This window comes from Brassica oleracea, unplaced genomic scaffold, assembly GCF_000695525.1.
Source record: "Brassica oleracea var. oleracea cultivar TO1000 unplaced genomic scaffold, BOL UnpScaffold00641, whole genome shotgun sequence".
In the NCBI taxonomy this organism is placed as follows: domain Eukaryota; kingdom Viridiplantae; phylum Streptophyta; class Magnoliopsida; order Brassicales; family Brassicaceae; genus Brassica; species Brassica oleracea.
The window spans coordinates 79,707-99,732 of record NW_013617431.1 but is presented as its reverse complement, the minus strand read 5'-3'; the positions used below and the strand labels follow the sequence as shown (position 1 = coordinate 99,732).

At 33.0% G+C, this 20,026-nt stretch overlaps 1 pseudogene; it reads left to right on the top strand.

Moving 5' to 3' along the window:
- The first annotated feature begins 10,309 nt into the window (after window positions 1-10,309).
- LOC106319850 lies at window positions 10,310-11,487 on the top strand (annotated as a pseudogene).
- The last annotated feature ends 8,539 nt before the right edge of the window (window positions 11,488-20,026 follow it).

Here is a 20,026-nt window from a genome sequence, read left to right as displayed (position 1 = left end):
CATCTCAAGTTTCCTTTTTGTTCAAGCTTAATCCAACATATACAATTAGTCATTTTTCTTTTCATCTATAGTAGCCACATCATCAAAGAAACACTAAATTTTATTTAAAAATTTAGGGGTTGATTGATAGCGACTGAAAGTTTAGTTCAAATTTAGGGTCCGACTGGTTCAAATGCAGTGGTTGAGAGTTTGCGAATGCGGGTGGTTGCGGTTTCAAGTGTTATTAAGCGTTTTATATGACTGGCACAACGTTTGAAAATTGTTGCATTTGCGGGATATTTGTGACTGGTTGATTATAAGATATTGCGGCAGTTTAATAATAAATTACCAATATTAACATATTATAACATTTTAAAAATATAAAACATACTATTATAATAAAATATAATAATTATCAATATAATATGATTAATAATAATATTATGTTTATTTATTTATTTATTTTAATTAGTTGAAATTTATAATTTTAATTACATTTTTGAAGATTTATATTAAACTTTTAAGATAATATTTTGTTTTGTTTTATATATGTGTATATCTTTATATATGTATGCATATTCATTTTTAAAAATTCTAATGAATAGTTAGTTAGTTTAAATTTTTTATAAAATAAATTATGATACTGTTTGTGAATTTAAATTAATATATAAAATATTTATATATTTTTATTTATAATATTTCCATTTTAAATTTTAATTTAAATTTTTTTAATATTTTTGAAAAAAAAATTTATTATCCATCCGCAACCGCAAACGCTAGCTGTAACCAGTTTTTGATTTTAAGAGGTTCGGAGCGGTTTGAATCGATTTGTAGCGGTTTGTATGATCGTTTCGAAACGCTGTCAACCGCTACCAACCGTAAAAGCTGCGTTTGCGGATGGTAGCGTAGAAACCAATCAAGTTCTTAAGCCGTAGATTTTGTGGCTTTAGTTTTAGATTTTATCGCTGTAAAATTATTTCAAAGATTTAAAAGCACCAACGGTAAAGTTGTAGAAAATTTTATTTCTAGAGCCAATATATTTTCCTTTTAAGATTTTGAATTGTATCTTTAGATTTTTTTAAAATCTTAATAAATCTTGATTGTTTTGATTTTATTGTTGTAGAGAGAATTGTAGGTATGTAGAGAGGATTGTTAAGTTAGTTTAATTGATTGTTGAGTTAATTTAATTTAATATAAAATAAAATAAAATTAGAAAGACAAGATGTGATATATTAAAATATTTTACCTTTATAAGTATATCTATAGTCTTAATCTTCTTTTTTATGTCTCATCCAGTTCTTTCACTTTTACAAAAAAAAAAAATTATACATAAACAAACGCAATATATATATATAGATGTATATTCACTTTTATAATATAAATTATACATTGGTACCGAGATTTTATATGGGTTGGCATCTCAAATGTCATTTTTCCTCAAAATGATGTAAACTCAAAATAAAGTTTGAGTTTTATTCCAATGGTTGTCCTCATTTTTTTCTAAAAGAATCATATTCTAAGTATATTCTATTATTAATACTTATTATTATTTTTAATAATGCTATGTATTTTAAAAACTTACAAATTTTACCCCACTATAATTTTTATTTTAAACAAATCTTTATTTTATACATTAATTTAGTTTTATTAATGAAAGTATTATTTATTTCAATAAAGTAAAAAAACAAAAATGCTTAATATTTTATATATAAAATAAAACTATATAATAATTCAAGGATCAATTAGTAAATAAAAAGTTTAATAGTAAAAATAAAACTGTGAATAGTATTTTCTCAAATTTGAAGAGGTACTATTCATATCTTCATTTTTTCTCAAAATAATACACCATTGAAAAAACTTTTTTTTTTCTCATTTTTTTGATGTTTTGACTAAAATAGTCTACCATTGGAGATGGTCATCGGATTATCCCTAAATTTATTTGAGTTATAAGAAATAGGGATATATCAGATCATATGACCTTTTGGCTTTTCTCAAAAAAAAAGACCTTTTTTTTTTTTTATGCTTACTAAACTATTTTCACTTTCCGGGTAATATTTCCAAAAATCTGTTTTGATATATCTAAGCATCTAAATGTCTACATATGAATGGTTCTGTTGTTTATTTATTTTCATTCCCTTTATAACGCCTCAAATGATACCTTTTTGGATTTTTCTTTGTAAACTATTAGCTCTTTAACGGGTAATATTTTACAAAATCTGTATTGATATTCCCAAGCATCTTGATGTCTTCACATAAATGGCTCTGTTGTTTGTTTATTTGCTACCTTTTGTTGGTCGGCGTTTGTTTATGTGCTTACCTTTCAAACGAGATCGAGCAATATTCATTTGCATTTAAATTTTGTCGCTTTCTTCTCCCAAGTTTCCCCAACACCACCTGAGTACCAAGTCCTATGTTTCTTATATTATAACTAGTGGTTTGTCCGCACCCAGAAAGTTTCTTATTATTTAGCATTTTAGATGGTATTTGTTATTATTTTCAATGGGCGGGTTTATTCATGTTGAATTTTATGATAGGGTTGGCAATGACTTTGCCTTTGCCATTTGATCACTATTTGGTTGTTTATATTTTTAGATTTTGATCACTATTTGGTTGTTTATATTTTGAGAATACTTAGAAATGTGTGAGGTATTAATTTATTATGTGTTTTTCTTTGTGTAATTTAGATTTTGATGTGTTTATTTTTAAAAATTAAATCTTATACATTTGTTCGAAGGAAAAAACATAACAATTGTTGTTGTTTTTTTTTTCCATCAAGAGTTTATTTAATAAAAGCCCAAAGGCCAAACATGCTTACAAGGCCCAACAAGCTAAAGGCCAACTAAAAAAAAAAAAAAACCTCAAGCGCAAGACAGAACCCTAGGCCCAAGAGAGAAAGAGGTGTCGGCCGCATTCCATCGCGAACCGCAGCATCACCTCCGCCTCGACTACCACTGGAGAACCACCCACCGATTCACCAAGCCACACCACCCACCGATTTACCGAGCCACACCGGAACTCATAAACTCCACACCGTCTTCACCGCGACCGCCAACCTCCCAAGTGCGTCTAATCTCGGAGAGAATCAATCGTAAACGAGATCTCATCCGCCATAGTTCAACACAGATACCAAGGAGAAGGCTTCGCTCAAACATCACCCTTTCCACCGGAGAGCTTCCATCGTCCTCCGACGAGATCTCATCCAACAAACCCGAACCAAATTCACTTAACTAATAAACCACACAAAAACAATCGAAAGAAACAGAACCAAACCCTAGAACGGTACTAAGGGGCCAGAAGCCGGCGACGCAAGGCACAAGACACCTTTACCCCCCGGAGTCAAAACCGGCAACAGTGGAACTGTAGGAGCCTCCACGTTCCGGAAGCTTAGCCGGCGCCACAGAGCTGAAGAAGCCTCCACAACCCGGGATCTTTATCGGCGATGCTAGAGCTATGGGAGCCTTTACATCCCGGACCAAAACGACGCTGAACTGGAGATCTGACTATCCTACATCCTCGCCGCGAATCCAGAGGAAGAAGAGTTGCAGAGAGCCGAGCTCTTCCCGGAGCAAAACCCTAACCCAGATCCGCCAAAATGTCGGAGAGAAGCGACAGATCGGAACAACCACACGAAGACTTGAGCGAAATGAAAAGGAAGGGAGCCATCGGCGCCGGTACGCGCCACCGGACGCCAGGGCTGCCTTACACGCGACTCCCTCTTTGCTTTTTTTCTCAGATTAACAATTGTTGTTTAAATCATAAACAATTTTTATCTGGTTATATTAGTATCAGGTATTGCGTTGTTTCCAGTGTTGTAGAAATAACATGTAATTACTAGCCCACCAAAAAAGAAAAAATGTGGGATCTCTCTTCTTTTTCAGTTCTCACCCTCCTTTGCACTTTGTTTTGCACTTTCAATTATTTTAATTAGTGATAATCCTCTATATACTAAAGCGCAAGTCGCATATCGAACGAAATATTGACATGTGGAAAATAATTTTCTACTAAAATAATTGATTAAAAATAATTTTCTACTAAAATTATAAGATTTTAGGTGAATTAACATAAAAATTTCAATGAATTATTTTAAACTGTAATAAAAAGAAAAAAAAATTATTAGATTTATCTTATCTAATTTGCATTTAAGAAAATTACATCAAATTAAATGAAGTGTTTATTACTCAGTAATAAATCATCAAATAAATTAAGGTCTCAAATAAAGTATTTTTAACTATATTATATATTTTGCATATATATTATTTATTTATGAAAAATACTACAAATGTATATCCATTTATAATAATATGTTTGTGTTCTACTACTTTAACCGTTTTGTTTCAGTGCAAGCACCTCTAAAATTATGTGATGTTCATATATTATTTTAAGATAATAATTTTTCTGATAAAAATTTATGTCTGTAATCAAATAATTTTTAAAACAGTAAATTAACTCATGCTTAGCATGGGCGGTTATACTAGTATGTAGTAAAGCCACAAGAATTGTTTAACTTTTAAACTGATGCACCGTGTCAAGATAAATCATCGGAATTATTGAGAATTCGGCCAAAAAAAGCACGAACTTTACACGAATCGCCAAAAAAAATCTGTACTCAAGTCTGGCCAAAAAAATATTGTACTTTTATTGACTTTTTTAGTTTATTAAGCAACTTAAGATTGACTGACCATTTTAGCACACCGTAAACCCACAGTTAAGACAGTGTTAAATAAACGTCAAAATGTTGTCGTTAAGCGAAACTGTGTCGTTTTCAAATGAGATTTTTTTGGAAGATTTTTGATTTTTTTTTAAAAAAAAATAAATTATTTTTAATTTTAATTTCCAAATTAATTTTATAATATTTTTTATTTTTTCAATTTTTTGGAATTTTAAAGATCTTTTAAAGTTTTTAAAGAATTTTTTTATATTCAATCAGTACCAAATAAAATTAAATATGTTAGTAACTCCATTGGAACTGCCACTAGCCCAGTAGTAAAATACCTTGCAATTTGTCCCAACCAACCTGAGTTCCAATCTAAGGGTCTACTTCTTTTTATTTTCAAATCATGTAAAACGACATTGTTTCAGTTAACGCCATTAATAAACGACGTCAAACTTTTCTATTAAATTTGCTGACGGCGTGCTAAATTGGCAAGTCAACGAAAACATTGTTAATTAATTCTAAAGTCAATGAAAGTTTTGTGTTTTTTTTTGTCAGCTCAAAAGTTCATGTTTCTTTTGGTAATCCGTGCAAAGTTCGTGCTTTTTTTTGACCGAATTTTCATATATATATCCTGTTTTTAGCACTTATATGGTTTTTAGTAATTTTTAAGGTTTTGGAGTTTGCTATCTATATTTTAAGGTATTATAGGTGGTTGGACGCTTTTGGAGACCTAAATAAACTTTATAGGGATTTCAAAAAAAATTCGTAATGATTTGAAGCACTAAGAGAAAATGGAAACAGAGGATCGCTTGATCCCATTCCAGACCAGAACTGGATCTATCGTTTCATTGAAAACAAACAAAGTGGTCGGCTCAGCAAACCGCATCGATCAATGCAACTTTCTAATCGATCGATTTAAAATTGCAAACAAAGTAATAGATCGATGCAACATCCCAATTGATCGATTGGACGAGCACAAGACGAAAAAATCTGTCAGGAAAAAATGCATTGGTCGATTGAAAAATCTGATCGATCAATAGGACCCGCACGAGCAGAGGTGAAATTTTCCTTTTCCTGTTTTGGTTTTTCCTTTTTCCCAAAAGTATCCACTGTCTTTAAATACCCTTTGTGTTCAAACAAGTAAAGGTTAGGAAGTAACCCTCTTTTGTCGTTCATATGGATGTAGATTACCTGGTTTGGTTTGCAGAGTCAGTATAATTCTGTATACGCTGATGACAAAAAAAAAAGTGAAGGTTCATAAGGTTATCGAAGGAGATTGGGAAATCTGAGGAGGTGAACTTCACAAAGCACAGTAACTTGTTGCTGACTCAAAGCAGGCCTGGGCATCCGGGTCTTCGGGTCGGGTTCGGATCGGGCCTTGTCGGGTCCGGGTCTTTCGGGTCCTAGCAATTTAGATCCATATAGGTACCTATAATTTTCCGGATCGGTTCTGGGGCGGATCTTGTCGGGTCCGGGTCGATTTGGATCTATAATTTCAATACCCGTAAAATACCTAAAATTTTCGGGCATATTTCGGATCCGGGTCGGTTCGGGTATTTAGGACCCGAAATACCCGAACTTGACCCGAAAACTCTAAAAATACTCGAAGAACCGCAAAAATACCCAAAACTTTATCCAAAATCAAACCCGAAAACCCAAAACATACACGGATTTTACTCGAATACCCGAATTATATTTTCTAAAAATCTAAAATTTTACCCGAAACCTACAATCATACTTGAAAATCCATAAACTTTAAAAAAATACGAAATACCAAAAATATACCCAATCACCCATATATACCTAGTATATAAAATTATTTGCGGGTACTTCGGGTACCCGAACGGGTCTCGAGTAGGACCCGGACCCTAATCGAGACCCGCGGGTCCAAAAAAAAAAAGACCCAATAGGTACTTGGCATGGACATGGACCCGGACCCGAACCTGTATTTTCGGGTTGGTTCCGGTTCGGGTCTTCGGGTCTAGGTAAAATGCCCAGGCCTAACTCAAAGTTCTTTGTTTACTTTCCACACATGGTATTGGATTCGTCTTCACATTGATACTTGTTTTAAGGTATATCCCTGAAGAAGACTTTGAAAAAGAAGGTTAATGATCATGGCTATTCTGTATCTCCATCCTCTTCAGCTCTCTGTGGCAGTGACTGCAGTTGTGGGTGGGTGTATTATGTTTGCAGAGTTCCATTTGCTTGATCCAAAGTTCAACATAGTCTCACCTGAGCAGACATGACTATCTGTTTCCCTTTTACTGATGAAACCAAGAGACTTACAGCTTTACATGGTTCCATAGAAGAGATGCTATATAGCCCTTAGCAAACTAATGAGCATGTGTAAGTGTTGACTTACTTTTGTTTGGTTTTGAGAACTCATAGTAACTTCTTTTTTGTCAAAAAAATAGTTTTTGGTGGGTTTGTTTATTTCAGTGGTACATTGCTATAGGTCGAAGCCAATACTCTTCTCTATGGCGAGGCTGGACAAAGTGAAGAACATCTCGAGTTTAGATTTTTTTTTTTGATAAATGTACATCTCAGGTTTCGTGGGTGCAATGCTTTCTTTCTTAGCCATCTCTGCTCATACTCTTTTTAAGTTGTTATAAATTAATACTGGTGGTTAGAAATGTGAGTACTGGTCTATGGTTTTTATGTTTACAGTGAAGCTAACTTGTTGCAATGTTTTCTTGTTCAAGGTTGGGGCCAAGGATCAACAGATAATTCAAGCATCATATGCTACCATTCTTAAGGCCCATGTGACTGCTTTAAAGAAGAGAGAGAGGAAATGAAGAAATTAACAGAGGCAGAGAAGAAAGAAAGCTCTTCAACCACTACTAAACCCAAGAAACTTTAATGTTCACCTTTTATGTTGCTTAGAAACTGAATTTTTAAAAGATATTGAAATTCAAGACTGATTTTAAACCCTGAAGATGAACCAATGAAAAACCTCTATTGTGATTATGATCACTAGACTTTGAGTCGACATAAGTTGATAGTATATAAACTAGTATATGTATCAAATTAGTGTGAATCTTATGTAGTCTAGTGGCTTGCGTGAGTAGTTTTTTTTATTTTAATAACTCGGGTTCGAGCGAAGAAAATAGCAATTTTGATTATTTTTGATATGGGAAGGAAGATTTAGGGTAGAGTATATTTAGAAAATATATTAACCGTAATAGTGAAAGTTTCAGTATTTTCATGATTTGCTATAATATGTATCCTACTCTGTATTGTTAACTGTTGATTAATATTTTATTTTCATTTTTAAATTATTTTAAGTTGTCCTATGATTTATCCTCTATACACTAAAGCGCAAGTCGGCGAATGAAATACTGACATGTGGAAAATAATTTTCTAATAAAATAATTGATTAAAAATATTTTTTTTCATCCCTAACTTTCAGCAACATCATCCTAACTTTTCTTAAATATCGCATTCACGTTCAGTGTTAATTTATCACGATTTAAAAACAGTTTTTTTTCTTATATAAAGTTTAATCTACTAATTTACTTTCTGCTTTCTTTCCAAATTTATTTTATCATCTCCATTATCAATTTTGATCTCTACGATTTCTCATATATTCTTCTGCAGCAATTCAAAACTTCTTTTATTTATGGCATGAATTAATACTGCAAAATACATTATCAACAAAATATAAAATAGATACAGTGGAATTATGGGAAGCGGCTGATACTTGTACTTTGATTTTTAAGAGTTTTGATTTTGAATGATTTCAGTATAGCTACTTTAGAAGTTTTCTCTATATGTTGATTTACGGATCCGGAGTTAACGGTTTGGAAAGATGGGATGGAGCAGGAAGCAAAATTATTCTCGTGGAAATCCCATAACTACACTCACATGCAGAAAATTTGCAGTCATGTCAAAAGGACAAGAATCAGGTTTTGGCCTTGCAAAAAAGGTTTGCATGTGTTCCACTCTTAAATATTTTCTTTGATTTGTTAATTAATGTTTCTTTTGCTATATCAATTATTTTTCAGTATTCACCACAGCAATTGAGTTCAGCCACAAAACTATTGCTGGACGTAACATGGAACTTGCATTTCTGAATCCAAAAGTGTTTACTTTAATTTTTTTGTATTTGGAATTTAATTAATTATCGTTGGACAATTCATTATAGCTTAATAAAAATCAAACAAAAGTTGTAAATTTTAGTTTTATAAATTCAACAAACAATTTTTTTTTTTGGCAACAAACATTTACAGACTCATGTTGACTCTGTAAACCAAATTGGTAACTTCGCATCCATGTGAACGACGAAAGACGGTTGTTTCCTAACACTGCGTGCTACGCTATCCTCCCGTAGTCTCCGTTCAGGGTACATGAACGATGTCTGAGTTGAGGAAAATTCTTTTTAAAAGCTTAATGTCTTCCAGGTAACTTCCAAATGCTGGTCATTCTTTTGGTTCTGAAACCATCTTCACCAATTGAGAACAATCCGTTGCAAACGTAACCTGAAACTGTCTTAAATTCTTCATACATTTCATTGCCCAAATTAATGCCTCCACCTCCGAATGTAGAGGTGAAAGACATGCCTTTACATTCCTTGCCCCTAGTAAACCATCAAAACCTTGTAAAGTGCTATACCAGCCCTGCCCTGAAAATAAGTCCTTGTCTTTCCAAGAACCATCTATGAAGCACTATCGTCCTGAAGTCGGTATTGTGGGTCTGTTCTGTCCCTGATGCTCCCTCGTTTGATCCTTTACTACCTGTGCCTCAGCTCAAAGTGTTGATTCCAATTCTGCTATTTTTAGTGTGTCCCTTGGATCAATATCCAGATTACTAAACACTTTGTTATTCCGACCTTTCCATATAAGATTGTGGGTTAATTTGTTTAAAATAAGATTTTAGGTGAATTAACATAAAATTTCAATGAATTATTTAAACTGTAATAAAAAGAAAAAATAAATTTATTAGAATTATCTTATCTAAATTTGCATTAAATTAAGCCTTGTTAAGAAAATTACATCAAATTAAATGAAGTGTTTATTACTCAGTAATAAATCATCAAATAAATTAAGGTCTCAAATAAAGTATTTTTAACTATATTATATATTTTGCATATATATTATTTATTTATGAAAAATACTACAAATGTATATCCATTTATAATAATATGTTTGTGTTCTACTACTTTAACCGTTTTGTTTCAGTGCAGGCACCTCTAAAATGATGTGATGTTCATATATTATTTTAAGATAGTAATTTTTCTGATGAAAATTTATGTCTGTAATCAAATAATTTTTAAAACAGTAAATTAACCCACGGCGGTTATACTAGTACGTAGTAAAGCCACTAGAATTGTTTAACTTTTAAACTGATGCACCGTGTCAAGATAATTTTATGCCTTTAATTTTTCGAATGGAAGCTGATATTTATTTTTAGTAATCTTAAAAATGTGAATTCAGATTTGTTTTGGTATTTTGATTATGGTTCTATTAAGTTTCACAAACATAAAAAACATAAAATTTAAAGAGAAATTGCCAAAAATAGCACTTTGAAGATACCACTTTTCACTTATACCTTAATCAGCTTTGCCATTAAAATTTTAATTGGCAAATGACTATTATGTCCCTAATTAATTAAACCTAAACTAATCAATTAGATAGGTTATATCTTCCTCCTCGATGTGAGATCCGGCAAGCTCCGGCAATGGACAATGATTGGAGATTGCTTTCGGTTCATACACAGACTGGAACCGCAGAAGAGTTTGCTAACGTGAGTTGCTTTGAGAATCTGCTTGGTTCACCTGCTTTCGTGGATATAAGAAATGGACGGCTCAGATGCGTGGAGACTGTTCACGAAGTTGTAGCCGGAGATGAAGAAGCATACGCTCGTAACAAACGGTGTCGTCTAGGACTCATCGATCACGCTCTATCTCATGGGAAATCTCCTCTCACCATGTTCTCGCAGTGCCTAATTTCTCGGTTAGCCAAAAATTGAAACCTTTGTAGTTGATTGTGTTAGCTTAAGTTATCTATGGCTAAAGTATTTACCTTTCTTCTTGTTTTTTGGCTATGTTCTTAGTTCGAAGCTCGTGTGCAAGCTTATTGGGGATACTGTGAACAAGAACGAGGAACATATCTGGAAATACGTAAATGGGAAGAGATTTCTACACAGATTAGGTTAATGAACATGATATCAGATTCATTGACATCTTGTACTGATTCCAATTTTGTCTCGTGCTTGTTATTCCTGGCTTTTAATGTTTGGTGTTGATATATCTGATAGAGCAAGTGGAAAGAGGAGCTGGAACAAGTGGAAAGACCGAGAAAATACAAGTAACCAACAAACACAGACGCCTTAAGGAATAAACTGACTCCAATGATTCAGAGTTTTGGATGCTTAAGTCAAGTTCTGGTTCAGAGTCAGAGCAGGAGAGTGACGAAGAAAACTGCAAAGGTACCTCTTTTTGGTTTTTTTTTGTTGGTTCTACTTTCATCTTTCTATTGAAACTTACACTAGATTTGTGTCTGATCTTGGTACATGTTCTCATTGTGATGCCAAAGAATATGAGGAGCTCTCAGAAAGGTAAATGTATACATTTACTCTTATTTCTGTGTATTTTTTACAAAGTTGCGGATTGGTTTTGATGTGCACCTCTAGTTGTTTTGTCTCTTCTACAGAACAAAGAGGATGTCAATAGAGATTGGACCAAGTATGATCATTACGGTAGCGCCACTATGATCATGAGGCTCAAGGCTACTATTCATTCTTTGGAAGGGCAGATGAGTTCTGTTATTGAGAAGAGTGCTAAGTATGCTCAGATTGCTGCTGAGGAAGTGCCCAAGACTCTTTACTGCCTTGGTGTTCGTCTCACTACTGAATGATTTCAGAACTCTGAGTTACAGGGGAAGCTCGCGGAGAGAATCTATGTTGTGGCTTCACACTTATAAATAAATGTATAAACTCTTATAAATAGCTTATAAGTTCTGGTAATAGTTTTATAAACACTTTTAAATAGTTTTATAAACCTTAATAAATAGTTATATAAATATTTGTATGTGTTTTATAAATTTTATAAATGGTAGATACAAGGTTTTATAAGCTCTTATAAAATTTATAAATGGTTCCTAAATGGGTTTATAAACTCTTATAAAAGAACAATGTCAAGAACAATGAAGGCGAAGAAGAATCAAATGGGGAGTATTGGGTCAAATTTAGGGTTATGGTTTGGAGTTGCAAGAACATTATAAACAGCAGAAGAGAGCACACTGGCAACAATTCTCTAGGCAAGTGCTATCCATTGGATGTGATTAGCAACTATGTACAAATACCATTCAAACAAAATCAATGATGTTCTTTGCTGTACTTTTATTCCGAAATGGCAAGGAGAACATTATAAGCAGCAGCATAAGGCATATAATTGGATGTTTCCTTCAATAATTAAGAACCAACAATCTATAGCAAGCTAAAGGCATCTGATTTTATAAATGATTTATAAGCCCTTACAAAATGTTTTAAGAGCCTTCATATATGAATTACCTTTTGAAATTCTTCAAATCCTTGTAACTGATTTTATAAACGCTTATATATAATTTTAAATATTCTTTTTTTTCTTTTAACAATTTTAAATATTCTTATAAATGATTTATAGACCCTGATAAAAAGTTTTAATATATTCTAATAAATGAATTATAACCCCTTAAAACCTAGTTAATAATTTAGACAAAAGTTTTCTACAAATCCTTATAAATATTTTATAAAATCTTATAAATATTTTTATATATTCTTATAACTGATTTATAAACCTTTATAAATAGTGTATATATATATATATATTCTTAGAAATGATTTATAAACCCTTATAAATATTTTATAAGTATTTATAAAGATTTATAAATCTTCATAAATGATTTATAAACATTTATAAATTATTTATATAATCCTTATAAAGCCTTGTAGAAAGCTAAGTTCAAGTTTTTTATACATATCCTTATAGACTGTTTTTATAAACTCTTATAAATGGCCAAAATGACGAAGGAAACTGCTGCATCAAAGGCTAAGCAGATAACATAAACACAGATAACGGAAAATAAAACACTTAAGCAACTTAAAATTGAAACATCATAAGTGCTAATTGGTGAGATGAAGCCACGGGTATCAGAGGAGACACTCGGTGAACTGCTACCCGAACATGCTGCAGTAATAAAGGCATAAAGAGCAGCAAGAAACTTGGCTACAAAGGTGATCATACACCATTTTGATGAGCCTTAAAATTGTGAGGAAATCCTCAGCCACAAAGGGGTGTTGAGTTGCAAGAACATTATAAGCAGCAGAAGAGAGCACACTGACAGCAGCAGAGTTGCATGTACAGATATCATTCAAACAAAATCAATGATGTTTTTTTGCTGTACTTTTATTCCGAAATGGAAAGGAGAACATTATAAGCAGCAGCATAAGGCATATACTTGGATGTTTTCTTCAATAATCAAGAACCAACAATCTATAGCAAGCTAAAGGCATCATACTAAACCATATGTCCAAGCACTACAAAATATTATCCAGTCTACCATTTCCATCGCATCGCGATCCTCTACCCTTCAACATGATCATAAGGAACCTCATCAACTAAACGATCCCAATTCGTATACTAACACCAATAAAATCAACCAAATCGCCCTAAGGTACCTGAATCTTATCAGAAAGGTAAGAAGGATTCGGAAATTCAGAATCGCTATCGCTGCTACACCACAAATCACACCACCACCACCGCTTCCACCACCTCCCGTCTCGAGAAAATCCGTAACCATAAGGCCTAGGCCACGTTCACCGTCGAGGCTAGAATCTCTCCCTCGTTTTTCCCACCACTCCTCTGCCGGAATATTTATAAGCGCTTGGTAAAGTTATTTGCTTACCACTCCTAAGACATTCTCGATTACTTCTATTGGTTTATTCAAATCATAAAGCATTTGGATTAACTTATCGAGTTTGGAACCATCTTATCTTGAAATTTCTCCTTAGCTTTCTCATACGCTTCATCTTTTCTTTTCTCTTCATTCTTCTTATGCTCTTGTTCCTAAACAGTATTATGATGGCTATATAAACATATTCATCATTCAATTTTGATAACACAATCAGAAAATAACATTTATAAACCATTACAAAGAGAGTTATTTACCTTATTTACTCTTCCTCGTTTCTGCCTTTCAACTTGCACGGGCTCCTCATCTTCTGTATCAGCTTCCATTTGTTCTTCTTCTTCCTCAAGTGTCTGCCCCTATTTCCAAGAAAAAAAAATAACAAATTTATGATGGCTTATAATTTTTTTAAAATGATAGTCTAAGTTTACAAGGGTTTATATATTAGCTTACTTCATTGATTTTGATGTTTCTCTTTCTTTATCACCGTCGCCGAATTCAGCATCAGCTTCCACTTGTTGTTCTTCTTCATCTTGTGCTTGCTCCTATTTCAAACAAAAATAAGAGATTTATAAATGCTTATAATATTAAAATAACTTAGCAATTTCAAATTTGATAAAGTCTTATAAAACATCAAAAACACAATGACCTTAGAATTTTTGCTGTACATCTTTGTCTTCTGTCCTGCTTTGTCGACCAATGTCTTCTGTTGTAAGAAAAACATCCAAAATCCTTGTTCCCAATCACTTTTCGTCACTTTGTATCCTTGTTGAACTAGTTGTACGACACTGTCAAAGTCCTTATCATCAGGATGTGTTGGGTTCACCAAATGTTTGAATTTCTCAGAGAATCCAAACACTGTAGTAACCACACCCTGTAAGGATAAAACAATGTTTTATAGGTCTCTGTAAATATCCTATTTACAAACCATTATGAAACAATATAGTTAACTTAGTAATTTCATGTGAATGGTAGGAGCTAATGAGGGCATGACACAAGCAAGGTGTTAAGAGAAGTGAAACATGCGAGTTCACACACAAAACACAAGCCAAGAAGAAACAGAGCGACCATTCTCAATAATCTAATGTGAATGTTAAGGGCTAGTGTGTGAATGATGCAAGCAACATGTTACAGAAAAAGTACAAAATGAAAAATATTCTAAAATGTCTAAACAGTTCACATTTTTTACCAAGGCGCCTGCTTGTGACCCTTTTTCAAGGAGTATGTTTATAAACCTCTTTCTAAACAATACAGTACGAATAAATTTTTAAACTTTAGTAAAAACTCACATTATTTTTGTTCTCCACCTCCAAAACTTCAGTAATTGTCGGAGCCCTTGTTGAGTCCCAATGTAGACATAACGGATCTGCAGAAGAGGTTTCCTGGCATGGTTTTCCCAAAGTTTTACCAAGCATAGGCACTGATGACATAGCCCACAAATTTATGGCCAGCACAAAACCTCTCACTTCATAACTCTCCCATGTCCACGAACTTGCACTCAAACGTTTAACACTTTTGGACAAAACTTTATAGGCAACTTTACCCCAAGCCAACTTCGACAAGCTATCATAGTTCTTATAAGCCAGCAACCTTCCCTTTGGGATTAGAGAGCTTGAATTTTCTGCAATAATTACCCCTTCTTTGATTATTGCTATTCCTATAGATAGTCTCTCTAGTCTTGTCATTGTTCTTGCTTTCTTTTTGAGCAGATCATACAAGCTTCTTACTGTTCCCCCTTGCTTAGCATCCAAAGATAAGGTTTCTTCACTTGTCTGAACAGTGGCTCTGTTTCTGTTTTATCTTGCTCACAAGCTAACCCTGTTGTCAAATGAAATTCTCTCATTGAAAACCTCATTCGTTAATCAGAGAATGTAAACCAAAGACCTGTTCCTTTCGTCATTATTCTTCGCTTCATGAGAAAATCGAACAGATCCTCTGAAAACTGAACGCTAGTCCTTCTTGCCAGCTTCACAATGCTTCCAATGTGTGAGTTCTCTATCTGGGCAAACTCTTCTTTTTCCAATATATCAGCAACCTTAGAGACATAATCCATGTTTGAATGTTGGATGATTACTTTGTGATTGTCTGGTGATTCTGTTCCAGCTCCATAAATCCTAGGAGGCAAACTCAAATTTGTGCAAAACTCATTGCTATCCAACTGGAAAACAAAAAACAAAAGAAAAATTATCATGTATATTACTTTATAAAACGATGATATGAACTTCTAATCATGAACTATAGATACTTTATCCAAGGCAAGCACAATGTTCATGTATTTCCACAATATCACAAGTTTTATACACATATACGATGAAACTGTTGTTTAGAAACTTCTTTATAGGACCTTATAAATAGTTGAATTGTATTTATCAATAAGATCATGAAACCCAGATTTATAAGGGGTTATAATTCCTTATAAATCATTGAGTTATATTTATGAACGATCTCATGAAACCAAGATTTATAAGGGGTTATAATCCCTTAATATTCAGTTTTCACTATCGAAAATTATCTCTTCCTTAATATGCAGTTTTGACTATCGGAAAACCTCTTTCTTAGCCGGAACCATTCAGATCAATCTTAATATGACTTCAAAACCAGATTTAAGTTTTCAAATACTCAATGTTTTCACTCTCACGTTTCATTATCAAATCTGTTTCTCTTAGATCGACCTCTTTAAATGAGATATCTAAGAGAACCTTGTTTGATTTTTCGATAAGAGAAAGCACAAAATCGAATCAAACAAAAAATACAGAAATTATAGAACAAACAATTACAGAAATTAGAGACATACAAGTTGTGAATCATGTATAGGAGTCGACATCTTGGAGATTTTGAATCGATTTCGTCGCCGGAAGTCGACGGGGAGAGAGAGATCGACGGTGAGAGAGAGATCGACGGTGAGAGAGAGATCGACGGTGAGAGAGAGATCGACGGTGAGAGAGAGATCGACGGTGAGAGAGAGATCGACGGTGAGAGAGAGATCGACGGTGAGAGAGAGATCGACGGTGAGAGAGAGATCGACGGTGAGAGAGAGATCGACGGTGAGAGAGAGATCGACGGTGAGAGAGAGATCGACGGTGAGAGAGAGATCGACGGTGAGAGAGAGATCGACGGTGAGAGAGAGATCGACGGTGAGAGAGAGATCGACGGTGAGAGAGAGATCGACGGTGAGAGAGAGATCGACGGTGAGAGAGAGACGCCAGAACTCGATGGTGAGAGAGAGACGCCGGAACTCGACGGTGAGAGAGAGACGACGGTGACTCGACGGTGAGAGAGAGACGACGGTGACTTGGGGAGAGGGAGAGAAACCGATGGTGGAGAAGAAGATAAGGTAAGGGTATTATTGTCTTTTTCTCATTAATGAAAGTGGTATTTCTGAAAATGTCCTTAGACTGATGATAAAGTTGAAAAGTGGTATCCAACAAAGTGTAAAGATAAAATTTCCCCAAATTTAAAAGCAAATCTAATATTAAGAAAACAAATAACTTTAATAATGATAAAATATAATATATCTACCTCATTAAAATATTTTGTAACTATTTGATCAAACGAGTTTTTTTTTAATATCTCTTAAAAATAAGCAGTAAACAAAATTGTGATTTTATTTGAAAATATATTATATAAGTAAAATATAATTTATCAATATTTTTTTGCTGTAATTGAAAGATATTATAGTCAATTACATATATGAAAAATAAATAAAATATTTTAATAATACTAATTATAAACTATTTTTAGTCAACTACACATATATCAGTTTATGTTACTTAATTACTTTTTGTAATCATCTAAGAAATATATATATAAATATTTCTATTACTTTTAATTTTTTTGTATTGTTTAAGATTATTTTTTAAAAGAAATAATATTTCTTTTTCTAATATAAGATTATCTGTGTAAATTGTTTTTAATGAAATCGCATTATATACAAATTTATATTTTCATCTAAGAAAATATAAATATAAATAAAGTACTTTATTACTTCAAAAGTATATTTTATGTTATTTAAAAATATTTTTTAAATGTAATATTACTATTTTGTGAACTTTCCTTTTTTTTATGAAATCATATTATATATACATATATTTTTGTTTTTCAATTCGTTTTTTTTACTTCATAAAAATTTTCCTTTTTATTATATGTACATGTTTTTCAGAATTAAAAAGGAAACTAAATAAAAAAATATTTTAAATGTAATATTTTTAATTCATTAAGGATATCCGTGTAATCAACCATCATAAAAGTTTATGTGAGAGCGACACATAGAAAACTGACTTCTCAATAGTACAGTACATAGTGGATGGGAAACCTATTATTCCCTAGACGTAGCACTAGGTAATAGATAGAACAGGTTATGATACACAAACAAGATAATGTAAATCGTAGACTAACGACATCTTGCCAGAATTAAATCGAACGAATTCTAGTTGAGATAGAATATACAAGAAAGTTTTGTTTATATTATATACCCATGATAGATATGTATACTACTTAGTTACTGATTTCTAGACTAAGTAGATTGCTAGAATAAATATTCTATCACCAGGTAGAACATAAAATAAAATAAAATATGATTCCACTATTTTAAAATTTTTTTAAAGATATAAATAGTCATACTTATATTTCCAATAGTTTTCATATTTTTTATATTTTTAAAATTTAATTTACTATTTTTTCTCATTACACAAGGCTAAAACATGTCCAAAATGATCCAAAATATCAAAAATCCTAAAGAGACAAACAAAAGTTCTAGGTGTCTTTTTTTTTCCAATTTTCCCTTTAAAAAGTCTATAAATGCTGCCCATTAGGAGACGAGTATATTATTAGGTTTTTGAGTTAGTGAGAGACGAGTGATTACTTTCTGAATTACAGCTGATTTTCTTTAATCTAATCATGTTTTCCATATTGATTTATGTTTCTGCTTCCATGTCTGAATAGTTTCACCGCTAGGTTAAAGGTTTTCAATAAAATTGAATAGATTGAATGTTTATGGTTGATACATTAGGGAATTAAATTAGACTTCTTCACCTGGATTGTTTTCTTGCATGAACTTCATTGATCAATTAGTTCATTGATCTTAGGTTGATTAGAGGTAGCGAAAGTTGGTCTGGTTGCCTGAAACAAATCCTTGTGAGAAAAGTGTCTTTAGCCTTCGGAAATTGATGTTAAGGCACTTCGTGAACCGATCATAACTTGTTCTTTATGTGCGTTTATCTTCATAAGTTCAATGAAAGTGAGTTCATTAGGTTGTTTAGACATAGTAATTAGAACCACAACAGTGGAAAGATTATAAAATGTATTATGAGTTCAATGCTTCTTCGTTAATTCTTTGACAAAATCTTTGTATTCATGATCTGATGTCTTGCGAATTACCTGATGCCTAGGGATTTTATATTATAGTTTACATTTCTCTTTGTTTACTACATTATTTAGTTTTTCTACATACAAATCTCTGTGTCATCTACCTTGATTCGAACTGAGGATTGAAGTGGGTATCTGGTCATTATGGATTCGATTCCGCATTACTTCAAAATTTCTTGTGCACTTGCAATGAGTTATCGGGTTAAAACCTTAGTTATCATTTATTATCTCCGTATTAGTAGAGAATCGTCATTACAATTTAACATCTCACATGACCCCATGTTGTTTAGAACTATATTTGAGACATACACTTACATGTAATTAAGTAGCGATCAACTTGTCGAAATATTTTCAAAAGAACATGACCACGAACTTATAATAAATGTTGGTCTTGTTTTTTTTTTGCAAACAAAACATTTACAGACTCATATTGACTCTGTAAACCAATTTGGTAACTCCGCATCCATGTGAACGACGAAAGACGGTTGTTTCCTAGCACTACGTGCTAAGCTATCCGCCCGTAGGTTCTCCGTCCGTGGTACATGAACGATGTCTGAGTTGAGGAAACTTCTTTTTCAAAGCTTAATGTCTTCCAGATAACTTTCAAATGCTGGCCATTCTTCTGGTTCCAAAACCATCTTTACCAATTGAGAACAATCCGTTGCAAACGTCACCTGAAACTGTCTTAAATTCTTCATACATTCCATTGCCCAAATTTAAGCCTCCACCTCCGAATGAAGGGGTGAGAGACATGCCCTTACATTCCTTGCCCCTAATAAACCATCGAAACCCGGTAAAGTGCTATACCAGCCTTGCCCTGAAAATAAATCTTTATCTTTCCATGATCCATCTATGAAGCACCATCGTCCTGACGTTGCTAATGCGGAAGTGGTATGTACCTGATGCCCCCTCCTTGAATCATTTACTACCTGTGCCTCAGCCCAGAGTGATGACTCCAATTCCGCTAATTTGAGTGTTTCCCTCGGATCAATATCCAGATTGCTAAAAACTTTGTTATTCCGGCCTTTCCATATATACCATAATATCCATGCAAATTGGTGGTCATCCATCTTTGGATTAACTCTCCAAAAAAGATGATCCATATTAGCAAAAAAAGAACTGATAGGAAAAATATTGGGATGCG